Below are 26,633 nucleotides of genomic sequence, written 5' to 3' on the forward strand. Positions count from 1 at the left end.
ATATTGATGCTCTTGTTTTGCCTTTTTTACTTTCAAGCCAAAACTGGAAATTAAGAACAGTTCATTGCCATATAAAAATTCGTTTGAGAGTATTGAAAAAATTACTGCTATTATGAGCATGGAAGTTTTAACAATGGATTTTCTGAAATCAGCTAAGGATTAAGTGATATATGGCTCAGGATTCTTAGATCATGAATACTCAAGTGCGGAGAGATTAAGAGAGAAAGAGAGAGTGCATATGCAGGTTACCTAGAGCAACATAGCCATAAGTTCTTGCAACTGCAGTCCAGTTGGATGAATTAGGATTCAACAACCTTGCAGTGCCAAAATCTGATACACGGGCCTCGAGTTCAGAGCTCAATAAGACATTCTTTCTCGATATGTCTCGATGAATTTTAGGTGGAACACAATCATGATGCATATACGATAGAGCATGAGCTACCCCTCGGGCTTATCATAAGGATTCGTCGCTGTAAGATCAGCACCAACAAATTAAAAAAAAAAATTTGTCAATTAATTATCAGCTGATTAATTTGAATTCCCTCTATTGAATTGATAACAAAAGAAATCTTACATCAATTAAATTAAAATATTTTGAGCACATAAATATAACTAAAGTCACTTCATCTATTATCAATTTATTTTAATGGGATATCCTTCTAAAATTTAACCTCCAACAAAAATATATATAGTAAATACCTAAATTTAATTTAAAAAGTACTATATATATATATATATATATACATATTATATAGTTGGGAAAGCCACTGAGGGCTGTAAAACTAATTTCTCATTTTTCTTTCTTGTTTATATATGGTAAGTAATATTTAATCAGTCGCTTGAATTAATGAGCATGTTTTGTGTGATTAATTAGCACAGAAAGAAAAAGTAGTCGATGCATATAGACATAGCACAATTAAACATATTATTATGATATCTCGGACTACCTATATATAAAAATAAAATTCTAGACCATGAAATGAAGTAAATACTCAAGAAGCTAGGCCAGGCTATAATCCTTACGAGGGCGGAAAATCATTCCGAGTTTCCTTATAGCCTTTGTTACTCGATTAATTTTGTCTCAACTGAATATCAATGTATGAGAATTTTATAAATAATATCCAGCTAGTTCAAAGGTTAGTGAGAAAACTTACAATCTAAAATATGAATACGATATGAAAAAAAATATATAAAAGTAATACAATTTAAAATTTTAATAATAATTATATATGAATTTTAAAAAAATCCAAAAAAGTTTTCTTATTTTTGATTCGACACAAATTGTGACATATAATTTTTATATAAAATACGATATAAATACATAAATATGACATGAATATACAAATTGTCAAATAACTCATAACCAAGATACACTCTATGTGGAGATCTGCACCTAATTTGTGAAGTATTATTGACTTTGATTTAAAAGTCTCACAATTTTATCTCATAAAAAGTACCTCTTTATATATATCATAGCAGAACCCCAAACTAATCTCATATGGGATTGGGGCGTTACAAACTCCCTCCGTTAAAGCTTGACATCCCCGTCAAGCTTAACATAAAACACATAGCACACAAATCTATTGAATTACACTAAATGTTAGACAAAGCCCAACACAAAGCATACAGATCACGCACTTAACTCCCATACAATTGGTGACAGCTTTTATACAATTTGTGAAGATTCGCACTCAACCAATAAAGTATTGTCCATTTTAACATGAAGATTTCATAATTTTGTCTTACAAACGACATCATTACACATATATTATAGCAAATTCTCAAAGTATCCCGATATAGAATTGGGAGGTTACACTTTTAATTCACCATGGGTTTCAATTGTGCTCTGTCGTTTGGCAAAAACACGAATGTGGACCAATCAAACTCAATGCAAATATAAATGGTCAAACAACTTAAACTTTTGTTAAATTGCTAAATTCATATAGTCCAAGTTTAGCAGTTTATTTGGGGTTATATGTCCCTCGGTTTTGGGTTTAGGCAACTTCCACAGACCTCAATCACTTTGCATTCTCACAAAATACGTTTGTGATAGGCACTTGGACACTTTGGCAAATAGATTTAATTTTTAAATCTTTTAAATTTTTTTATTTATTTCAGAATATTACTAATTCTGAATAAACATGTTTAAATGGAGAAAATATGATGGTCCAAATAAACATATCTGAATAGGAAAACATAATTATTTAAATAAAGTTTATTTAAACAAAAAAACATAACTATACAGAATGTCATGACTTTTTTGAATTGGCTTGATTGGTGGCTATTCATTTATTTTAAAAAGATCTTTCTGCCTGACCATTTTCACTACTTCTGATTTACAGAGATTTTAAGGCTTTGTTGTATCCTATAGGCATAATTGTCTTTAAGATAATGTTCTTCATGCCTCAAAGTCATATTTTCTTCTTTCTTTTTATTTCTATTTTCTTAAATTTTCTAGCACTTTATAGCTTCAAGGATGTCTTTGTACATGAATTTCCCATTAAACTATCAGGTTGAGAAAAGATTTTCACTTATTGGTATGCCTTCAAGTTTGGACTGATTTATTGATCTTTGATGAAAAAATGCTAAAATCCATATACAAACCATTACACAGATTGATGTACTTGCCAAAGATGCAACAACAATAACAACAATCTTGTTCTTATCACTTTCATCGTTTTTCTTTGTAGATGTGGCATTGCAGGGTTTTAAAACTTGTCTTTCATTGCATAGATCTTTGTTGTTTCTAAAAGCCTCTGATTGAGTTGACAAAAAGAAGTTGTTCAAAAGAGGAACAGACACCAAGCTCCAAAGATTGCTAAGTGAAAAAGGAATTTCACTAGAAAGATTGTTGTAGGATAGGTTCAAGTTTTCCAAATTTGTAAGCTTCCTAACTTGTCATGGTATCTTTCCAGAAAGTGAATTATAACTCAAATCTTATCAATCTTGTAAAGCTCAAGATTACCAATTTGATATGGAATTGTGCCATTCAAGCGATTTTCATTCAAATGTAAATTTTGCAGCTTGGAATAATCCCTTAATTGATGTGGAATTGGCCTACTGAGTCTATTTGTCAAGAGATCTAAAGATTACAAATTCGATACTCTACCAATTCCTGCAAGTTTTTTACCTAAAAGCTTATTATCATCAAAGCTTAAGGAAAACAATTTTGATAATTTTCTAACTTGTGAAGGAATGATTCTTGAAAGTTGGTTGGAAGAAAGGTCAAGCTCCACTAATTGGTTCAACTGATTAATTTCATTTAGGATCATACTATTGGGATTTGCCTTGAATCTTATGATCCCACATCGAAAGCTAAGTAAGTTTGAGTTTGTTTTGTATCTTATATCAGGAGTTTAGTAAAAGTATAAAGGGTTTCACCCTTATAAATAAGATGTTTGGGTTTTCATTTAGTAATCCCAAATAGTTAGACACCAAGAGAATAGCTAGGTGAGTAAGCTATTAAAAAGGTGTAATTGGGTTTTAGGTTAAGTTTTGAGTAAGGAGTTTTGGTGACTTTTCTCATTCCAAAAGTCTCATAATTGTAAAGATTTATTTGTTAGTGGATTAGGTTTAGAGTATGTCATTTTGAGTTGGGTTGAAACAAATATATTTATGTATTTTTTTTCTTGATTGAGCTTGTTATTTTATATGTGGGTACTGTATGTACATGTTAATTTCTCAACAAATGGTATCAGAGCTATGATGATCCTTAACAAGTGGTATTAGAGCGAAGTTTGAGGTTTATGGGAAGAAAAGGCAAGCTCAAGAGATCATGAAGCAAGTATTTCAAAATGTATGAAGAATATATGTCTAGTATGCCTATGCCTAAGTTTGAGGTTCCATTATTTGATGGAAAGAGTAATTTTATGTTATGACAAAGTATGATTCAAGATATATTAGTACAACAAGAGTTCAGGCATTAGAGAGTAGTAAGCCTAAGGGAATGTCTGACTGTAATTGGAATAATATTAAGAAAAAAATTGTTAGTACTATTAGATTGGAGCTAGCCCTAGAGGTCAAGTATATTGTATTGATTGAGAGTACTCTAAAGAGTTTGTGAGATAAGCTTGAGGGTATTTATATATCAAAGTCATTAACTAATAGGTTATATTTGAAGATGGATCTGTATTCTCTGAAAATAAAAGAAGGTACTAATTTTCATAATCATCGAATAAGTTTAATAGATTGGTTTCTTAATTTCTGACTATTTCTATTGATGAGTTAAAAGATAAAGAGAGGCTTTAATTTTGTTGTCATCTTTGCCCAAGTCCTATAGACCTTTAGTTTAAACTTTGTTGGTGGTTAGATCTACTATGAAGTTGGATTATTTAACTATCATGTTGCATGAGAACAAAAGGTTTATGAGAACATAAAACTCATCACTAGGAGAGAGTACATTAGCTATAAAAGGTTTTGATTGAGGGAAGACCCAAAAGAAGATTGATGGGGAGATCCAAGTCAAAAAATAGATATTATAATGGTATAAAATGTTATTATTATGGTGAAAAAGGACATATCCAAGTATGCTGCAAGAAGTTGAGAAAGGATATGACTGTTTTCAAAAAGGCAATTGACGTAAAAAAATCGATGAAGGAAAGAGTGATACTACTATTGTTGTGTTTGATGATGATGATGTCATTTTAATGACTTATATAGATGAGATTTAGACTTTGAAAGATGATAAAGGTTGGGTTTTGGATTCAGATGTTATAGTTCATATTTGCAATGCTAGGAGTTGCTTGGTGGAGTTATAAGAGATTGAGAAGTATGGGGATATTATGGTTGCCAACAATTAAAAGGTACAGATTCAAGGCATTGGGAGTGTTCGCCTTAGATCTCACAATAGTGCTGTTAGGATGCTTCCTCATGTAAGGTATGTACCAAGTTGTAACTACAATTTGATTGCTTTAGGTGAGTTAGCTTCTCAGGGGTACACATATGGTAGTAATGATTGGTTAAAAGTGTACAAGAATGGTAGTGTGATTCTACAAGGGAATAGAGTCAAAAATCACTTTGTACATGCTTAATGGAGGCTCAGTTGTTGAGATTCCTGCAATGAAGAAAAAGAAGAAGGGCAAGCAAGCATGTCAGCTTTGCAGATACTATTGAAATGTTTGGAGATTCAAGTCAAGGGAGGATTTATTGGGATTTGCCTTAAATCTCATAATCCCACATCAAAAGTTAAAATGAGTTTAGGTTTGTTTTATATCCCATATCGAGAGTTTAGTAAAGGTATAAGGGGTTTTACACTGATAAATAAGATGTTTTGGTTTTCATTTGGTAATCCCAAATAGTTAGACATCAAGAGAATAGCTAGGTGAGTAGGCTATTAAAAGAGTGTAATTTGGTTTTAGGTTAAGTTTTGAATAAGGAGTTTTTGGTAACTTTTCTCATTCTAAAAGTCTCATAGTTGTAAAGATTTATTTGTTAGTGGGTTAGGTTTGGAGTAGGTTATTTTGAGTTAGGCCGAAACAAATATATTTATGTGTTCTTATTCTTGATTTGAGCTTACTATTTTGTGTGTAGGTGCTGTGTATATGTGTTGATTTCCCAACACTTATTACATATCATATTACCGACAGCTTTTAGCAGTGTCAAATTCTGACATTCTCCCTAATTTGATGAGAGCTCACCACTCAATTTGTTGTAACTCAAGTCAATATATGTGAGGTTTGGGTACACACCAAAATCTTGGGCTATGTTTCTTGTAAGTTAATTATATTTAAGCCGAACTCTGTACAAGGTATTGCATTTCTTCGGGCTTTTTGGGATGGGACCTGAGAAGTTGTTGAAGGAGGCACTGAAATTGACAAGCTTTCTACCTCCACAAACTTGTGATGATAAGTTACCACTAAAGTTGTTGATAGCCAGATGTAGAACTACTAATGATGAACGATTTCCCAACTCTTCCGGTACAAAACCAGTTAAGTGGTTTATGTGCAAATACAGAACAGTTAACTTGCGTAAAGTTCCAAAACTAACAGGAATATTTCCTGAAAGTTGAAGACTGGAAAGCTGTAGAATAGTTAAACTAAATTACCCAAAGATGGAGGGATAGGACCATAGAAATGACTCCCATCTAGAGCTAGCAAAGAAAGATGTTTCAAATTCCCCATCTCATTAGAAATTCTGCCACTTATTAGAGTATCTTGAAGGAGAAAATTTTGAGACTAATGAGGCCAATTTTCAATCAACTAGTTCCATCAGGGAATAAAGATGGGTACAATTCACCCGTTATGTTGTTTCGTGAAATATCAAGCTCATAAACTCGAGTGAGATTGGCAAGAGAGATAGGAAGCTGGCTGTTAAAAGAATTTGTGGAAAGATCAAGGAACTGGAGTTTTGAAAGCAAACCAATGTTGGAAGGTATTTTGCCTGTGAGCTGGTTTACTTTAAGATCGAGCCGAAGAAGGTGTGGGAAGGAAGAAAATCTAAGTTTTCAATGGTACCTTTCAGATCTGTGTATGCAAGATTTATTTTAATTATGTTTCCTGAATTGTTGCAGGTTATTCCACGCCATCTGTATGGACTCTGAGTAGTAGCATTGGCAGGAGCTGGAGTGACCCATGAATGGAGAATGGACTGATTTCCAAGGCTTTCTTTCCATTTGAGCAAGGCCTCAGCTTCTCTACTTGGGCAGAATTGGCATGCCAGGAAGAAAACATACCAATAAAGCTAGAAAGAGAGTAAGAGAGAGATACTTTTCTTGGTAATTAGGCATAGTTTCATGAGGCCTTTTCTTTTCTTTCTTGTTCTCTAGTTCTGCTATTCAATGGCAATGGAATGATTTGCTTATATGGGGTATAAATGAACTCTTGGCTTCTCACCCAACTCGCAAGTCAGAAGGCTTATCACAACTTATTTATTGTGTCAAAAGAAATTTCCCTTAATCAGTCTTAAAGCTAGAAAAGAAATGAAACGATATAGATTGAATCCAAGTATTAAATGGTTGACTTAAAGCGCAATCCCAACGGAACTTGCTGGCCTAAAAGAGAATTTAAAAAACAAACTTAGCATAGGAGAAAAAAAGGGCTAAACCCCAGTTCCAGAAACTGATGCTTCACCTAGGAAAGCAACAATGCCACGTAGAAGCCCTGCAACAGCGGCTCCAATGAGGGGTCCAACCTAGTAAATTGCTTGGTTTTTGAAGCAACCAGCAATGACAGCAGACCCAAGGGCCAATGCAGGGTTCATTGACCTTCCAGAGAACTGACCAGCTGCTAAGACCATGGCTCCTGCCATCAATCCTACTACCAAGGGTTCAACGGTCCCAAATGGACGAGCTCTACGGTCACCAGCAGCATAAAGTGTATACCAATGTGAATGCAAGCACACCATCTAGCATGGATGCTTCTAATCCAGTCATTTCATTTACAATCGTATAAGTTGGGACATGCTGTAAAAATTACAGGCACTTTTAAATAAATTTGCTTTCCTTCGAAGTCAGAAGCATTTGACCTTCCAAAAACTTTTAGCACAAATCTTTGAATTTGATTGTTCTTGTAAAGCTTCTTAAGAAAGAAGTGCAAAATCATTTATCCTTTTTTTTTACTATGATTTCTGTAAAACATTGTTGTTCTGGGGAAGAAAAAGATGAAGGAATGAAATAGGTTGAAGGAAAAATGAGGACAAAAAAAATCACTAATTTTTCATAAAAAAAATGGAAAGGAAAATGAATAGATTTACTCTACTTCACATCCAAGAAATCCAATATTTTCATAAATTAGAGAAAAATGAAAAGAAAACTATCATGAAATTTGAACTAATTGTGTTGTTTTATTATATACTTGCCCTTCTTTCATTTTTCATCATTTGTAGCAAATATAACAATAAGTTTCCTCTGTTTTATCCCCTTTTCTCTTTCATCCAATCAAACATAGTGTTAAATAATTAAACAAAGTTGTATTGCAGTTTTCTTACTGCAAAGTTTACCATTTAAAGGTAATGAAAAACAGAACAAGAGAAAAATCTGTTCTTGTAAATGAAGTTAATGTTAAAACAAATAAATAAGAAAAGAGAAATAATAGAAAAGAATTTTAACTTTGAGGAGTAAAGAATATTTTTTTAAAGGCAATTATGTTTTTAGGATACAATAAAACCTTAAACTTTTCAATCAAAAGCAGTGAAAATGGCTATATTTAAAATTTTATTTATAATAAATGAATAGACATAAACTTCTATTCAAATGATTATGATCTTGTGTATAATCATGACCTTTATGAATAATAATCTATTTATATTAAAAAAGCTATGATAATTTGTTATATGATAATTGTTTCTGTTCAAACATAATTATTTAAAAAATGAATAAAATTAATACAAAAATTAATTTTATTTATCAATAATTAAATCTTTCTATCCAATATGGGATGCACCACATTTTAAACTACCAACAATCCCTTACTAGTTTAGAATGTTGGTGCTTAAATTTTACTTTTCACACAAATAAATATTATGAATACAAAAAGGTATCTCTCGATTTAAATCTTCAATTAGCATATATATCTTATAATTCTAATGAAGTTAATGGTATTCACAGATTAAACATCAACTCCTAGTGTTAGAATTGAATATATAACATACATAATACTTATTTATTCTTCTATTAGAGGTTTATAACAACTTTTCACACTATTATGACCATGTGCTTATCTTATTCATAAATATTTACAGGAAAGACTCCAATTCTTCTTGTTGATGCGGCACCACTTTTTTGTTTATATAGGTAGAGTTTCCATTATGTCTCTATTACTTTAGGCGTTTAAAATTCCATTAAGAGTATAAAAACTCATTCTTCCCATGCTATGGATCACACTAGTTTCTAAAATTTAAATGGTTTTTACTAGTATTTAACAGACACATAACAGTAACTTGTTTTTACCCATTAAACTTTGTAATTAGAGGTTACTAATTCAAAGTTTGTTTCTCATTATCGGTGTCTAATAGTAAGGGTTTAAATCCATTCTACTTGTAGTACTACTAACTAAATATTTTGGAACGCAATTTTCTTTTATGGTAATTACCCCCACTTGAGATTGAATATCTAATATAATCATTTTAGGCTAATATGTCTAAACTTTTCATTTTGGATATCATTTATATGCTCCAAACATTGTTGCCTCATTCTTATCATTTTAAGAAATAGTTGGTTTTGGTTATGGCTATAACTCTATATTATTAATCTCAACCATTCTATTTTCATACTTATATACATTTTTATTATAATTATACTTTTAGTACAATTGAATACACTTAATGAATATGTCAAACGATTTTAGTCCTTTTAATATTTTTAAGAACCTTTTTATGATTTTACTTTAATAAGTGTTTAAACTTATTAGTTTGTATAATTTGCTCATAAAATTATACTAAAATCTTACAACACTATGGTGCTAATTTTTATTTCCTTTGATTCTTATCACCCCTACTGTAGACACCGATTTTATCCGGGTCTACTATTTTAATTTTAATAATAATATTAATTTAAAAAAAATATAATTATTAATTTTATAAAAAAACAAAAAAAACAAAAAAATAAAAAAATAAAAAAGAGAAAAACAGAAAGTAGGGTGGCTGGCGCTGCTGTCGCCCCCGACTAGCCACCCTACAGCCCTCTGACCAGCCCTCACACTCACTAGCCTACAGCCACCTAGATCCTCTTTTGAACCCATTCAAAAACTCTCGGATCCCCTCTAAAAAAAAAAATCTCTCGAATCCCCTCTAAAAAAAAATCTCTCAGACCCCCCTTTTTGAAAGCTCTCTCGTGGACATCCCCTCGAAATCTTTCAGACAGTTCTTCACCTTCAGACACACCGAAAAATCCTAACCCCAATCAACCCCACACCCATTAAAACACCACACTAAACCCAAACAGAAACGTAAAAATAGAAACAAAAAAAAACAAAGACAGACAGTCCTCCCCGTAGGGAGGAACCTCAGCGCCGAGCTCCCTGCAAGAATAAAAAAAATCAGATCAGCCTTCGTTTTACAAAAAAAAAAAAGAAAACAGCAAACCCAGAAAAGTTCAAACCTTGATCTACGTCAATCGAGACTTGTTTTCTCGAAAAGGACCACGGATCTGAACTTAGGAGGGCGAGAGGAGCATCGTGGTGACTTTTTGATGCTTTTTCGATCACTGATGACCACCGCCGGCTGTCGGACGGCGAGACAGCCAGAGCTCTCCCTCAAAGCTCTCTCTTTCTTTCCCTTTTTTTTTAAAATGCAAAAAGAATAAACCAAAAAAAAAAATTTCAGTTATATATAAAAAACAAAGAACCAAAACGATGTCGTTTCGGCCAAGGAGGATCCGTGCGTTGACCCAGATCCGACCCAGGATCCGCGTAACCCAACCCATGGACCCGCTCTTCCAACAGCTGCTGATCGGTCCAATTAAACCGGTTTGAATCGGATCAAATCGTAGACCGTTCAACCGAACCGTGCACCGAATCGACCTCTTTCGGTCCAACTGAACTGGTCATTGACCGGTCCGATTTACGTAAAAAAAATTTTTTTTTTTGAATTTTCTAATTTTTTTATATTATTATTTTTGTTATTTTAAGTTTGTTTTATTTATTCTTGCCTGATAAATTTTTAAATTTGTTAGAATAAATGTCTCATTGTTTTAATAATAGATAATAATTAAAAATATATTAAAAATGTTCAAAAAAATATTTATTTTTATTATTATTTTCCCTGCCTAGATGTTGGAGGGAATAAAAAATATTTTTCTAAAAAATAATTCCGCCTAGATATTGGGGAATTATTATTAATAAATTTTCATGAAAAATAAATATAAGAAAATTTTAAATCAATTTTCAAAAAATATTAAAATCGAACCTGCTTCGAAAATTCGCCTAGATATTGGAGATTTTTAGAGATGTTCGTATTTTCTTAAAAATGAAACCTTAAACACTAATTCTTAATTTTCAAAATCTTAGGTTTCTAAAACCCCTAAAAAATTCAAAATCCCTTAAATCCAAACCCCATAAAAATCCGAAATCCCCTAAAATCTGAAACCCCTTAAAATCCAAACCCAAAATCCAAAATCCCTAAAATCCAAATCCTTAAATCAAAACCTCAAACCTCAAAACCCAAACCCTAAAATCTCCAAACTCAAAAATCAAAACCCTAAACTTTCCATATCCTAAAATTCAAGCCTTAAAACCCTCTAAACCTTAAAACCAAACCTTCAAAACCTCTACTCAAGCCCTTAGTCCAAAATCTTAAAAATCTTAAGGACACGTGTGAAAATTCTATTTGAAGCAATTTATTCTCGAATGCCGCCTAGATGATGGGGTATTTAGAAAATTTTACTTCGTTAAATCTTTTCACATGATTTTTTAATTCACATTAATAATAAGATTAATAAATAAAAGGTATAATAAAAAATTAGGATCTTTAATATAAACAGTCGCACCTAAGCTCTGCCTAGATGTTGGAAAGTCGAGATGGTCTCATTATACTTAAGAATCCAATTCTTAAATTGCATCTCATTTTATATAACATTCATTGGCATACATACGTTAGCATATTATTATCAGTAATTATTTGTACTATTCTATCTTTAATTTTTATTACTACTTGGTGATAAAATATTTTATAATGAAAAAGAATCATACTTTAAATAAAAATTGTGATATTACAAAATAAAATAAAAATAACATTCCAAAAGAAATAATTCTTGGTACTCTACCTAGATGTTGGAGAGTCACCAATAATTTTCTATAAAGAGTGTTATTTCATTTTAAGGATTGTTGTGTTAAATCTTAAGCGAAAAGAGTTATTTCAAATTTTACCTAGATGTTGGAGAATTTTAAGATAATTCTTTAACTTAATGATTTTCTCAATATTTTTAAATAAAAATTTTAGCAAAATTTTATTTTTCCAAATGAAGGAAATTATTGTTAAATTTCAAATTAAAACCATTTTTATCCAATACCGAAAATAACGCGTAATTAAATGGTAGCAATTTATGGGCGTTGTGGGGGTGCTAATCCTTCCCTACATGTAACCAACTCCCGGACCCAATCTGGTATTTCATAGACCAAAATTTATCTTTTTTATAAACTTTAAACCCATTTTTATAGTTTTATTAAAAAGATAAACCTTTGGGTGACCAATCACACCCTAACAAAGATTGGTGGCGACTCTTTTTATTTTTCTCGATTTTAAAAACTCAATTTACGTCTGATGGTCTCAAAACCGTTATGACAGCTTGACGACTCCACTGGGGACTTTTGAGAGTCAGGCCAAATTTTAGTTATGCGCTATTAATAGTTGTTGGATTTAATTGGTTTTATCTGATATTTAATTTAATTCTTTTTATTTTAATTTTTAAAAAATATATACATACAAGTTAATAAATAAAATAAATTGCTTGTTAGCTATTACTTTATTTTGATTTTGTGTTTATGATTTATTCATGTTATTTTGATTAATACATTACTTCGCACACACTTTGCATATTTACTTGCATGCATGAGCTCTAGACCCGAGCTTTTTCCCTTTAGGAGGAAGTGAAATAGCTACGCTCTCGTGAGGTGATAACCTCCGCATTTGCTAGCAAAACACTTCCACTCAAATTGAACCATTTCCATTAGTAGCCTATAATGGGTGAGGATCGAAAAACCTTACTAGTTTGTAACGGACAATGATGTGAGGAATAGTCTGAGAACCGTTAGAAGCATAAACCTTAACCTAGCATATCGTAAGCTATATGAACCTTGTGATCTTTTTATAGAAATAACCAGAAATGGATGATAAAAGAAAAGCATTTTCTAAAAAGATAAATTTTCTCTTTACATGCAGTTTATTCATTTGGTAATTGTTCAAATTTTATAATTTCATAAAATATTTTAGAATAAAGTGATTTTTTTTAAGCATTATCCAACAAGCCAAAAAAAAAAAACAAAAAGGTTTTCAGAAAAATTAAAGATTTTTCTTAAATTCTTTATTTATTGGCCCAATCAAAAAATCAATTTTCATGTCCTAGTTATTTTGTTTTTCCTTTTAAAAAAAAATTTTATTTTGTTTCATCTTTTGCATTTCATACATCATAAAAAATAATACATGTATCACATCCCATATACATAATAAAAGATAGTGTCAGTTTCACTAGGTTGGCATAATACAAGCATTGCATTCCATGTAACATGCACTTAATAGGTTCATACATTCCATACAAGTATTTTGTATTAGTCATAGGAATACATCTCATCATTCATGTAAATATGTCATTGCATTTCATGCATATAAATTCATGAATGGTAGGGTCATATGGAACAAACGTTACATTTCATATCCCGCTATCCCTGCAACATAACATTCCTTACATACACATTCATGGTTGATAAAAATTTTCATTTGGGTCATTTATACATATAAAAATTCATTGTCATAGGCATATATGCATTTCATGACATTCTGTAGCCATTGTATTCATGTATTCATACTTCGTGTGTCATTGTCTTTGTGATATTCATTTAATAAGGGTAGTAATCTAGAATTTTTTATCTAAGTTCTGGAATAAAATGTTTGTCTTGGTGGGAATCAGAGTGACGAAAATGAGAGATCAATTGGAAGCAAGGATTAGTGCTTTGGAGTTGAATCAAGAGGAATTATGGCTTGTACATCATACATCATGATTTCATTATTTTTCATGCTAGTTAAAGACAAAAGATAATGATTGTGAATATGCTTTTGTTAAATCTTCAAGGCCAAAAGATTTTTTATAATAAAATTCATGTTGTGCATTTCTGACTTCTGATAATTAATAAAAGGTTCAAAGATAGCTATCATAGGAAACAAGGTCAGTTGTCTGCACACTTATAGCACTCGAGTTTGTACCAGAGTCATGAAAAATAAAGATGTAGATCGAATGGATAGAGTAGAAAAGGCCCAAGGAGAGATCAATGAAATAGTTACGGGAATGCAACAAAATGTGAATAGACAACTGGTAGAATTAAAATAGATGATAGTGGAATTGACAAAAAGAAAAAGAGTTGTTAAGATGCACAGGACAAGGGAGGAAACATCTGTCGAGACACCATTGTATCTATCTAGGTTCATATATGTTCAAGATCCCCATATGTCACAAGCACCGCCAACAACTCATCAACCTTATATTGGCCATTTTGCCAAGTTACTATAAGTTCAGACAAATGTCAATCCTGGGCATATTCCTCACGACTTCACTACTGTGCCTAATGTGGATGATCATAAAGAATTGAAAAAATTGAAAAGGGTGCTAGATCTATCAGAAGATATAGTGATAAAGATAAGTATGATCTGTTATAAGGGAGATTAAAAGTAATTGAAAGCTATGATGTGTACGAGAATGTTGGCGCCAGTGAACTTAGTCTAGTACCTGATCTTATTATTCCATCAAAATTCAAAGCCCCAGATTTCGAAAAGTATAACGAAAATGGATGTCCTAAAATACATTTAGCTCAATACTGTCACAAAATGGTTGGGTATGCTAGTGATGAAAAGCTGCTTATTCATGACTTTCAAGAAAGTTTGACTAGGGCAGCAACTAATTGGTATCATAGTCTGAAAAGTAGTCAAATTCGTACTTGGAGAGATTTATCATGGGCATTCTTGAAGCAATACCAGTATATGTTGGAGTTGGCTCTAGATCGATTAACCCTTCAAAATATGAGAAAGAACCCCAATGAGAGCTACAAAGAATATGTTGTTAGATGGAAGAAATGGCATCGCAAGTACAACCACCTCTTACCAATAGGGAGTTGAATTCCCTATTTGTGGATACCCTTCCTTCTCTCTATTATGATAAGTTGATCAGTAATACTTTATCAGAGTTCACGAATTTATTGTTTGCTGTGGGTAGAATTGAGGATGAAATAAGAAGAGGAAAAATTATAAATACTAGTGATGAAAAAGGAGGAGATATTTTTGCAAAACAAGCCCAAGAAATAATTGTTAAAGGGAAAAATAAGAGAAATCTCACCATGATGCAGGAAGATCCAACGGATAATTATTCACAATGGCTACCATATTGTCCCCAACCAATATTTTCGATCGATGATTTTTCTCAATCACTTCATCTGTGTGCTCAAATTCCTTCACCATGAACAGAACCAAGGATCAACTTAAGCCATTCACAAAGTCATAAGAGAAAGAGAGCCAAAGTGTATCATTCACTTTCAATACCTTACGTTTGGCTCTTTACTTTACTAATAAATAATCATATGATTTTTATTGTTCCTGCAAGACCCAGAAATCCTCCGTACCCGAGTGGTATGATCCTAATGCTAAATGTGAATTTCATGATAGAGTTAAGGGGCATTTCATAAAAGATTGTACTGCCTTCAAGGATAAAGTTCAAGCTTTGATCGAGGTAGATGATGCAAAGTTTAAAGAGCTAGTTGGCAGTTTTGATGATTGATAGTAGTAAAGTTGCAAGTTAATGATGCTAAAGTTGAAACATCAAGGGGAAAACTTTTGTTTATGTAACTTTGAATATCATCTCAAGAGTATGATCAAGATGATAAATTTTTTTTGGTCAAGTCTTAAGGTTTGCATTGCATGAGTAAATATTGTGTATCATAGTGTTTTATTTCATGTAAGTTTTGATATATAGTTGGTTTTTTTTTTTTTAAAAAAAGAAGATGTTAGATATGAATAAAGCCCCATGTGGTTAAGTACCGAGGTTAGAGAAATATCTTGAAAAAAAGAAGCAAAAAAAAATGAAGTTTTGAGTCTAAGATGAATTGGCGATCATTATTAGGAATTTTCCAAATACCTAAATGCCAATTTGCTCATTCAGTTGACCCCATTTCATTGGTCATGACCCCTTGATACCTTGAATTTGAATTTGTGAACCTTATTTTCACCTGATATTGTTGGTAATATTCTTTTTTAAGGCAATGAACAAATGAAACAATCATTAAAAAATGTGTGATTCCTAGAAAATCAAGTCTATATGACTTTCTTTTTTAGAATTCAAATGCAATATTTTAATATGACAAGATTATACTGCAGTTCCAAAATTTTCAAATCCAAGTTTTGTAAAATGCACTTAAGCATACTACCCTTTTAGCTTTTTATCCTAAAATTAACCCGATCCTTTGTCTTGAGGTATATTTGTCAGAAAAGAAATACCTCATTACCTCTAAGGTAACTTGAGTTATGATTAACCTTTTTGTTCTCTTTTTGTGGAGTAACTTAGATCATTTGATACTTTAAACATGTTTACCCTACATAATCCTTTTCTTATCCATTTCATATGACCCTTCTCTTGTAATTACTTTCATTATGAGTGGTTTGCTAAAATAGGACATCTTTCATAAACGTGTTACTGGCAAAATGAATCTAGGTGTGAGCTATGGGGGCATAAAAAAAAAGAGAGCAAAAAAAAAAAAAAGAAAAAATTGGTTATGACATCATGCACTAAAAAAAATTTTTTTTGAGCAAATCCAAAAAGGTCATGACAAAGTCAAGGTTTTTTTTTTTTAAAAAAAGAAACAAAAAAAAACCAAAAAATTTTTGAGATAAAAAACCTTTTTTCAAGTTCATTTTCCTGAAGAGTAATCTTCAATTTAAGTGTTTATGTTTGAAGTGACAAATGGCCATCTTTCATTATCTCTTCACAAAAATAAAAATTTATCTCTTGTTACCCCTTTGAGCCTGATTAAATTCTTTCAAAATAAACCCTGACTAAGGATCACCTTCCATATTGGGGGCAAAAAAAAAAGAATGCATTTGAAGGATAAGAATGAGAATGTCTAATGGAATCTCATGTGATAGGGGCACAAACCCAATATAAAAGTTCATAAAAGTTTTGAATCTACTCAGTGAAAGGATGCAAAAAAAAAAAAAAAAAAGAAAAGAAGAATAAAATAAAGAAAAAAGAAAGAAATGAATAGGTGGAAAGCATAAAATAGAATATACCTTAGAGTGTATCCTTCCAATGAAAAATGATCCTTAGTTTCAAATACCCTTAAATACTTATTTTAGGCCTTTTTATCATTTTCTTTGGCAACCATGAACCTTAACCTACATTACAACCTTTGAAAAATGCATATTGGATCAGGTATGAAAGCTTAAACTTGAAGAGTTTCTCTTAAAAAAATGAACATGAATTTTTTGAGTTTTCTTTTTATTACCTAATCTTCTGTTGGAACCGTTAAACCTTTTTGAAAAAAAATTCTTTTCCTCTTTTGGATTAGATTTGAATTCTTAAGTGCATGGTGTAAAAAAAAAAAAGAGAAAAATAAAAATAAAAATGACTTTATGGTGAAAACCCTCAAAAGGATAGTCTAGAGCCAACCTTAAAAGGTCACTCCTGATATTAAGTATGGTGGATGCTAAACAAAAGTAAAGCCAAACCTTTTTGAAAGACCTGAAATATCAAAGCTATAGAAGTCTGAGAGGGGTTGATTATTCCCAAACAACCCTTTAAAATCTCAAGCCCTTACAGCTGATCTTGACATATATCAAAATGTCGCATTTGGAGACTAAGAAAAATGTTGAATATGTTTGATTTTCAAGGAATTCATGCTTTTAGAAAAGTTTGTGTTTCATTTGTGAGCTTGCATGCCTCTTTCACTCCCTTCAAGGATTGGAACCTTTTGAATCAACATCACTATCTACAGAACTATTACATCCATTTAGAAACAAAATCCTCACCTTTTTTTTATTTTTGATAGGGATCGCCAAATTCTAAAAAAAAAAAACTTTAAGCCCAGTTTATCTGGCCTCAAATGAAGATTATGTCTAGTTTATCTGGCCATTAATGAATCTTTAAGCCCAGTTTATCTGGTCTCAAATGAAGTTTTAAGCCCAGTTTATCTGGCCATTAATGAATCTTTAAGCCCAGTTTATCTAGCCTCAAATGAAGTTTTAAGCCCAGTTTATCTGGCCATCAATGACATTTAAGCCCAGTTTATTTTGCCTCAAATGAAGTTTTAAGCCTAGTTTATCTGGCCATCAATGATGTTTTAAACCCAATTTATCTGGCCTCAAATGAAGTTTTAAGCCCAGTTTATCTGGCCATCAATAAGGCTTTAAACCCAGTTTATCTGACCTCAAATGAGGCTTTAAGCCCAGTTTATCTGGCCTTAAATAAATATTTAAGCCCAGTTTATCTGGCCATCAATGATATTTACGCCCAGTTTATTTGACCTCAAATGAGGTTTTAAGCCCAGTTTATTTGGCCCGAAAAGAAGTTTTAGAGTTTCAAAGTTCTATCCAGAATAAAAATTCTCGATGCATAACCTTTTGAAAGATTTTGCATTTGCATTACTTATATCATGAGAAAGACATTTAACCTACAAAAAAAAAAGAGATATTCAAATTTGCATCGCTCATCTGTGCATCATGAAAAGGATATTTGCATTTGCATCACCTACATCTGTACCACAAGAAAGACATTCGCATTTGCATCACTTGCATTTGCACTTGCATAAGATATTTGCATTCGCACCGTAAGAAAATTCATATTTGCACTACCATGGCATCCACATCCTAAGAAAAGGTATTTGTAGGAGCATTTACATGAAAATAACATTGTCATTGTCAAATATAGTTGCATCAAGCATTCGTATTCTTGCATTTGCATTAAAATTTGTATTTTTATCAACATTTCCATTAGCATCATTTGATCAAGATGGACATTTGTATCATTGATTGCATTCATTAACTCTGATTGGGGAAAAACCATTTTAAAAAAACTTTTTAAATTTTTAAAGTTTCATTGCCTCTGATTATGAGGAGCATTCAAAGATTTTAAGATTTGTATGACCTCCGGGCGTAATCTCTAAGATCTCTGGGCATGATTTCTAAGTCCTCCGAGCATAAATTTGATTCGCGGTGTTATCCTGATCGATTCTTTATTTTTGACTTACGGTGTTATCCCAATCAATTCTGTAAGACCTTCGGGTATGATTTCTAAGACCTCCGGGCATAAATTTGATTCGCGGTGTTATTTCGATCGATTCTTTATCTTTTGACTTGTGGTGTTATCCCAATAAATTTTGTAAGACCTCCGGGCATAATTTCTAAGACCTCCGGGTATAATTTTGATTCGCAATATTATTTCAATCGATTTTTTATCTTTCGACTTGCAGTGTTATCCCAGTCGATTCTGTAAGACCTTCAGGTATGATTTCTAAGTCTTTCAGGTATAAATTCGATTCGCGATGTTATCCCGATCGATTTTTTATTTTTGACATGTGATGTTATTCCAGTCAATTCTGTGAGACCTCCGGGCATGATTTCTAAGACCTCCGGGCATAAATTCGATTCACGATGTTATCCCGATCGATTCTTTATCTTTTGACTTGTGGTGTTATCCCAATAAATTATGTAAAACCTCCGAGCATGATTTCTAAGTCCTCCATAAATTCGATTGGCGATGTTATCCTGATCGATTCTTTAATTTTTGACTTGTGGTGTTATCCCAATCGATTCTGTAAGACCTTCGGGCATGATTTCTAAGTCCTCTAGGTATAAATTCGATGCGCGGTATTATCTCGATTGATTCTTTATTTTTGACTTGCAGTGTTATCCCAATCAATTCTGTAAGACCTCCGGGCATGATTTCTAAGACCTCCGGGCATAATTTTGATTCGTGGTGTTATTTCGATCGATTTCTTATCTTTCGACTTACGGTGTTATCCCAGTCGATTCTGTAAGACCTTTGAGCATGATTTCTAAGTCTTTCGGGCATAAATTCTATTCGCGGTGTTATCCTGAATGATTTTTTATTTTTAACTTGCGGTGTTATCCCAATCGATTCTGTAAGACCTCCGAGCATGATTCTGGATGACCTACGGGCATGATTTGTAAGATCTCCGAGCATAAATTCGATTCGCGATGTTATCTCGATCGATTAATTATTTTTCAACTTGCGATGTCATCCCAATCGTTTTGTGTTTTAAAAAAAAATCATGATTTACTTTCAGACAAAATCGTTGTCTTTGTCTTTACCCTATTCTTGATTCTCAATAATGTGCAAAGAGGGACAGCTGTAGACACCAATTTTGTCCGGGTCTACTATTTTAATTTTAATAATAATAATAATTTTAAAAAATATATAATTATTAATTTTATAAAAAAATAAAAACATAAAAAAATAGAAAAATAGAAAGTAGGGTGGCTAGCATTGCTGTCGCCCCCAACTAGCCACCCTACAGCCCTTTGACCAGCCCCTACGTTCACCAGCCTACAGCCACCTACAGCCACCATACAACCACCTAGATCCCCTTTTGAACCCATTCAAAAACTCTCGGATCCCCTTTAAAAAAAAAATCTCTCAGACCCCCATTTCTGAAAGCTTTCTCGTGGACATCCCCTCAAAATCTTTCAGACAGTTCTTCACTTCCAGACACACCAAAAAATCCTAACCCCAATCAACCCCTCACCCATCAAAACACCACACCAAACCCAAACAGAAACATAAAAACAGAAACAAAAAAAAAACAAAGATAAACAGTCTTCCCTGTAGGGAGGAACCTCAGCATCGAGCTCCTTGCAAGAACAAAAAAAATCAGATCAGCCTTCGTTTTACCAAAAAAAAAAAAGAAAACAGCAAACCCAGAAAAGTTTAAATCCCGATCTATGTTGATCAGGGCTTGTTCTCCCGAAAAGGACCTCAGATCTAAACTCAGGAGGTCAAGAGGAGCATCATGGTGACTTTTTGACGCTTTTTCGATCACCGACGACCACCGCCAATGGTCAGATAGCGAGACGACCGAAGCTCTCCCTTAGAGCTCTCTCTCTCTCTCTCTTTTTTTTCTGAAACACAGGAAGAATAAACCAAAAAAAAAATCTTTTAGCTATATATAAAAACCAAAGAACAAAAACGACGTTGTTTCGGCCAAGGAGGATCCGCGCATTGACCCGGATCTGACCCGGGATCCGCGCAACCCAACCCGTGGACCCGTTCTTCCAACGGCTGCTGACCGATCCAATTGAACCGGTTTGAACCGGATCAAACTGTAGATCATTCAACCGAACCATGCGCCAAATCAACCCCTTTCCGATCCAGCCGAACCTATCATTGACCGGTCTGGTTTAGGTAAAAAAAATTTTTTTTTTGAATTTTATAATTTTTTTATATTATTATTTTTGTTATTTTGAGTTTGTTTTATTTATTCTTGCATGATAAATTTTTAAATTTGTTAAAATAAATGTCTCATTGTTTTAATAATAGATAATAATTAAAAATATATTAAAAATGTTAAAAAAAATATTTATTTTTATTATTATTTTCCCTGCCTAGATGTTGGAGGAAATAAAAAATATTCTTCTAAAAAATAATTTCACCTAGATGTTGGGGAATTATTATTAATAAATTTTCATGAAAAATAAATATAAGAAATTTTTAAATCAATTTTCAAAAAATATTAAAATCGAACCTGCTTTGAAAATACGCCTAAATGTTGGAGATTTTTAGAGATGTTCGTATTTTCTTAAAAAGAAAACCTTAAACACTAATTCTTAATTTTCAAAATCTTAGGTTTCTAAAACCCCTAAAAAATCCAAAATCCCTTAAATCCAAACCCTATAAAAATCCGAAATCCCCTAAAATCCGAAACCCCTTAAAATCCAAACCCAAAATCAAAAATCCCTAAAATCCAAATCCTTAAATCAAAACCTCAAACCTCAAAACCCAAGCCCTAAAATCTCCAAACTCAAAAATCAAAACCCTAAACTTTCCATATCCTAAAATTCAAGCCTTAAAACCCTCTAAACCTTAAACCAAACCTTCAAAACCTCTACTCAAGCCTTTACTCCAAAATCCTAAAAATCTTAAGGAAACGTGTGAAAATTCTATTTGAAGCAATTTGTTCCCGAATGCCGCCTAGATGATGGGGTATTTAGGAAATTTTACTTCATTAAATCTTTTCACATGATTTCTTAATTCACATTAATAATAAGATTAATAAATAAAAGGTATAATAAAAAATTGAGATCTTAAATATAAACAGTCGCATCTAAGCTCTGCCTAGATGTTGAAAAGACGGGGTGGTCTCGTTATACTTAAGAATCCAATTCTTAAATTGCATCTCATTTTATATAACATTCATTGACATACATACATTAGCATATTATTATCAGTAATTATTTGTACTATTATATCTTTAATTTTTATTACTACTTGGTGATAAAATATTTTATAATAAAAAAGAATCATATTTTTTAAAAAAATTGTGATATTACAAAATAAAATAAAAATAACACTCCAAAAGAAATAATTTTTGGTACTCTGCCTAGATGTTGGAGAGTCACCAATAATTTTCTATAAAGAGTGTTATTTCATTTTAAGGATTGTTGTGTTAAATCTTAAGCGAAAAGAGTTATTTCAAATTCTGCCTAGATGTTGGAGAATTTTAAGATAATTCTTTAACTTAAAGATTTTCTCAATATTTCTAAATAAAAATTTTAGCAAAATTTCATTTTTCCAAATGAAGGAAATTATTGTTAAATTTCAAATTAAAACCATTTTTATCCAATACCGAAAATAACGTGTAATTAAATGGTACCAATTTATGGGCGTTGTGGGAGTGCTAATCCTTCCCCACACGTAACAGACTCCCGAACCCAATCTGATATTTCGTAGACCAAAATTTATCTTTTGTAAACTTTAAACCTGTTTTTATAGTTTTATTAAAAAGATAAACCTTTGGGTGACTAATCACACCCTAACAAGGATTGGTGGCAACTCCTTTTATTTTTCTCGATTTTAAAAACTCAATTTACGTCTGGCGTCCCACAATCATTACGTCACCTACCATGTGCAAGTATGCATTCATTTATTAAAGAATATCTCATTCAATTATCAAGATATCATATATACTTAATTAAGTTGCCATTTCATTTATCTTTTCACTATTTGGTGGTTTTTTTTTTTTTTTAAGTAGGAGGCCTCTAAATCCACCCTTAGTGAAAGATAATTAGTTGATATCTTAATATTTCAATAAAAGTTTCAAAAATTTTATATTTTAACTCAATATAATAGTTTACATCAATAAGCAGATTTCATATATAATCATGCTTTTATAGTCTCTTTTTTTAAGACTTTTATGTCAATTTATAAATATTTATATGAATTTATTTCATCATGGATATTATTATTAATTTTTTATTACCATGAACAAAACCATTTTCATCATCCAAATGGATCAAATAGCATTCTTTTTGCTATTATAAAAGTTTTCAAATTCACAAGATCTTTGAATCACTCATGGCTTCCAAAGTAAATATACTTTGAAATTTTCGCTATATAAAACCATAGAAAGATAAATCATTTGTATAATCCATGAATTAGACCATATATATAATAAAAAATTATGACAACATCATCAAGATTGTGGCATGAATTTTGGCTTACAGCTATTGTAAGCCAACCATAATAATCCACCCCATACCTGCAAATCATGTGGATTTGGCAATTAAAATTATCTCACTTATAATAATGGCTTTTAGTGTAAATCAACTATCTTAAATATTATTATGAGTTTTCAATGCATATAGTAATTGCCCAATGGCCAATTCCAAGTTCATAATTATTGAAACCTTTAAACTTGATTTCAAAATTTTATGAGAACTTTCTTTCTCCACTATTTTGTAGCCTATATATCTCTATTATTTATCACTTTTAATTCATCAAAATATTTTCAGATATATAGTAAATTCAAACTTTACTCATAGGACCAATATGCCTATATACAATAAAAGCCTATAGCATATTTAACTCTAATTTCAAATACTTTTACAATCATTTGTAACTAATACGTTCATATCTAGATCATCATATCAATGCAAGTCATGAAACATGATTCCAAAGAATCATTTTCATAAAATAGTATAAAAATAATTATAATATGAGTTCTACTCATATTTCATGCAAAAATTTGTGATGAATTTGTATTAGTTAAATCATTGATTGGCTAACTCTAAGGTTTACGACTTTCACAAACTAATATTATTATCTAAGCCTATATGTTAACATGGTATATAACTAGCCACATCTTTTCCATTATCATGAAACTATTGAAAACCTCATAAACTTGTTCACTTTTCATTTTAACAGTATACAAAAGGGCATTTTTTCAAGTATAAAAAGCAAAAATACCTTCATTGTCTTTAACTAATAATGTATTAATTGGATGATGGCATTCGATCTCCATAGTCCATATCTTTCTTATATGTATAAGAAAGAAAATTCCATCCCTTTTAGTTCATTTTCATAATATATGGTAAACTATACCAATGTTCTCCATGCCATAACAAAATAGAATTAAACACATGCATGTATTGGTGCCTTTGGAACATTGAATTTGCATGTTCTTTTTTAATTTATAAACATGCCTAAATAGACATTGATGAGCATCCTTCGAAATGCTAGTAACCAATAAATGCTTCAATATTTTTTAATGGCATGCCTTTTTGTTTAATCAATATCCTATATGCGAAAAGCAGTTATGCTTTTTTTTGTTATAACCATTGATAACTCTTTGATAGCTTTTTATGATTTTCACTTTGTGATTGTTCACAATAAAATTTTATTTTGAAAATCACTGCTAGTACAATACACCCAATAGGCAAAATACATATCATTCTGCCCATGTTTATGATAATAATCATTATTTGGTTTATTATCCGCCAATTAATCTATGAAACACCATATCTTAATAGTAATTATTCACATATATCAATTTAATTTTAATTGGTTTTCATAAAATTAAACAGTAGTCAAAATTTTAACTAATAATAATAATTTTAAAAATATATATATCAACATTTAATTTATAACGATCAACAAAGATAGAACTATATAAATAGATTGACTCAACTTATTATCTCAATTTTGGTGCCATGATTTAATAATAAAATAAATTTTGTAGTCAAATCTTATTTTTGCATATATTTTCTACTTGCATCTAATTTCTCATTGTAAATTATTTTACCCATTTCAGATTGTTTTCATAGAAACTATGAGACAATTTGCTTGTTCTATATATAACCAATACATGACAATCAAACAATCAGCCATTCCATTAGAACCTAATTTAATTCAGTACTTGATAACAAGTGATAATTCTTTTGGTCGTAAATCAATTCATGTCTTTGTCTTTTATGTTTCAGGCTATTTCTCATCCTAGTCTTTATAAGCATTGATTTTTCAAATAAATATATAATTTATTAAACCCAATTGTGGAGTCAATTTCAGTATATGCATAAACTTATGCAATGTAATCAATATTTTACATATTGTGTTTTGACTTTACACACTAATGAGATAAAATTGTTAACGTGTTTATCTCATTCAGTCAACGTGTTTATCTCATTCAGTCAATCTTTTTAGCAGCAATTACGCAAAAAATAAAACACATACCTCTAATGAAGATCTTTATGAAAATTAACATTTTGGTCCATAGAAACATTTATCCTTTGACATCTTGAATCTTTTCTAATATTGATCTCCAAATCATGCCGATTTCTTTTCCTTGTATTTAAATATAAATTTTTCATAATTGTCTTTAAATTGTTAGAAAAAATTAAATAAGAAAAGAAAAATAATATAAAAGAATTTTGGCTTTGAGGTGTGAAGAATACTTTTTTAAAGGTAATTATGTCTTTAAGATACAATAAAGACTCAAACTATCCAATCGAAACAATGAAAATGGCTTTATTGAAAATTTTATTTATAATGAATGAATAAACATAAACTTCTATTTAGATGGTTATGACTTTCTATATAATCATGACATTTATGAATAATAATCTATTGATATTCAAATAGTTATAATCATTTATCATATGATAATTGTTTCTGTTCAAACATAATTATTAAAAATATGAATAAAATTAATACAAAAATTAATTTTATTTATCAATAATTAAATCTTTCTATCCAATGTAGGATGCACCATATTCTAAACTACCAACTGTTAAAAATCGTGATAGCAGTACATTCCCATAAACCTTAGTAGCAACACTTTTTTTCTAATCTTAAGTAATTGAACTACATATGCAATAGATGAAATAGTCATTCCATACCTATGAAATAGTAGTGACCTTTAACAAAAGGCAAGCCATAACAGAGGCTAACATATGAGAAATCCAATAAAATAGAGCTGTTAGGACACTAATATAGCCTCAAATTGCCAAGCCAAAGGTGTATCAGAGACATTTGCAGCAATGTATACTAACGAGGACAATGCAAAGGTGTTTGCAATGGCGACCAACACGAGGCAAGATAGATTTGTTGCCAAGTCTTACGTCACTTTCCTTGGTAGATGACAAGTTGGAAATCATTTTTTTTCTAATGTTTTGGAAAAACCTCAGGAAAGTAAAATAGGCAATTAAAAGCACTAATGTGAAGCCATGGCTAAAACAACAACTGCAAACACATAAAAGAATATGGAGATAAATGCTATAAGATAGGCTCTAAGAGCATTGGAAGTAATAAATTGCTGGAATCGAAAAGTGAAAGATGCCAAAGTCATTTAGCCAAGAATTATGTAAATGGATATTTTGGGGCAAACAAATATTTTATGCGTATAAGAGAGACTTGGATTCGTTTTACTTTTGAATCTTTACAAATAAAAGGATATGAATGGCAAGCCAAGTTTATAATAGTCAAAAAAGGTTGCAACTAT

The 26,633-nt window shown here is 31.3% G+C and overlaps 2 pseudogenes; both read right to left on the reverse strand.

The window, feature by feature from the left end:
- Positions 1-1,000: 1,000 nt before the first annotated feature.
- Positions 1,001-7,020, reverse strand: LOC111304015 (uncharacterized; annotated as a pseudogene).
- On the reverse strand, positions 6,937-26,480 carry LOC111304006 (putative aquaporin TIP5-1; annotated as a pseudogene).
- Positions 26,481-26,633: the final 153 nt, after the last annotated feature.

Source organism: Durio zibethinus, chromosome 9 (genome assembly GCF_047325235.1).
Source record: "Durio zibethinus cultivar Kanyao isolate XHJ-2024 chromosome 9, ASM4732523v1, whole genome shotgun sequence".
Lineage (NCBI taxonomy): Eukaryota > Viridiplantae > Streptophyta > Magnoliopsida > Malvales > Malvaceae > Durio > Durio zibethinus.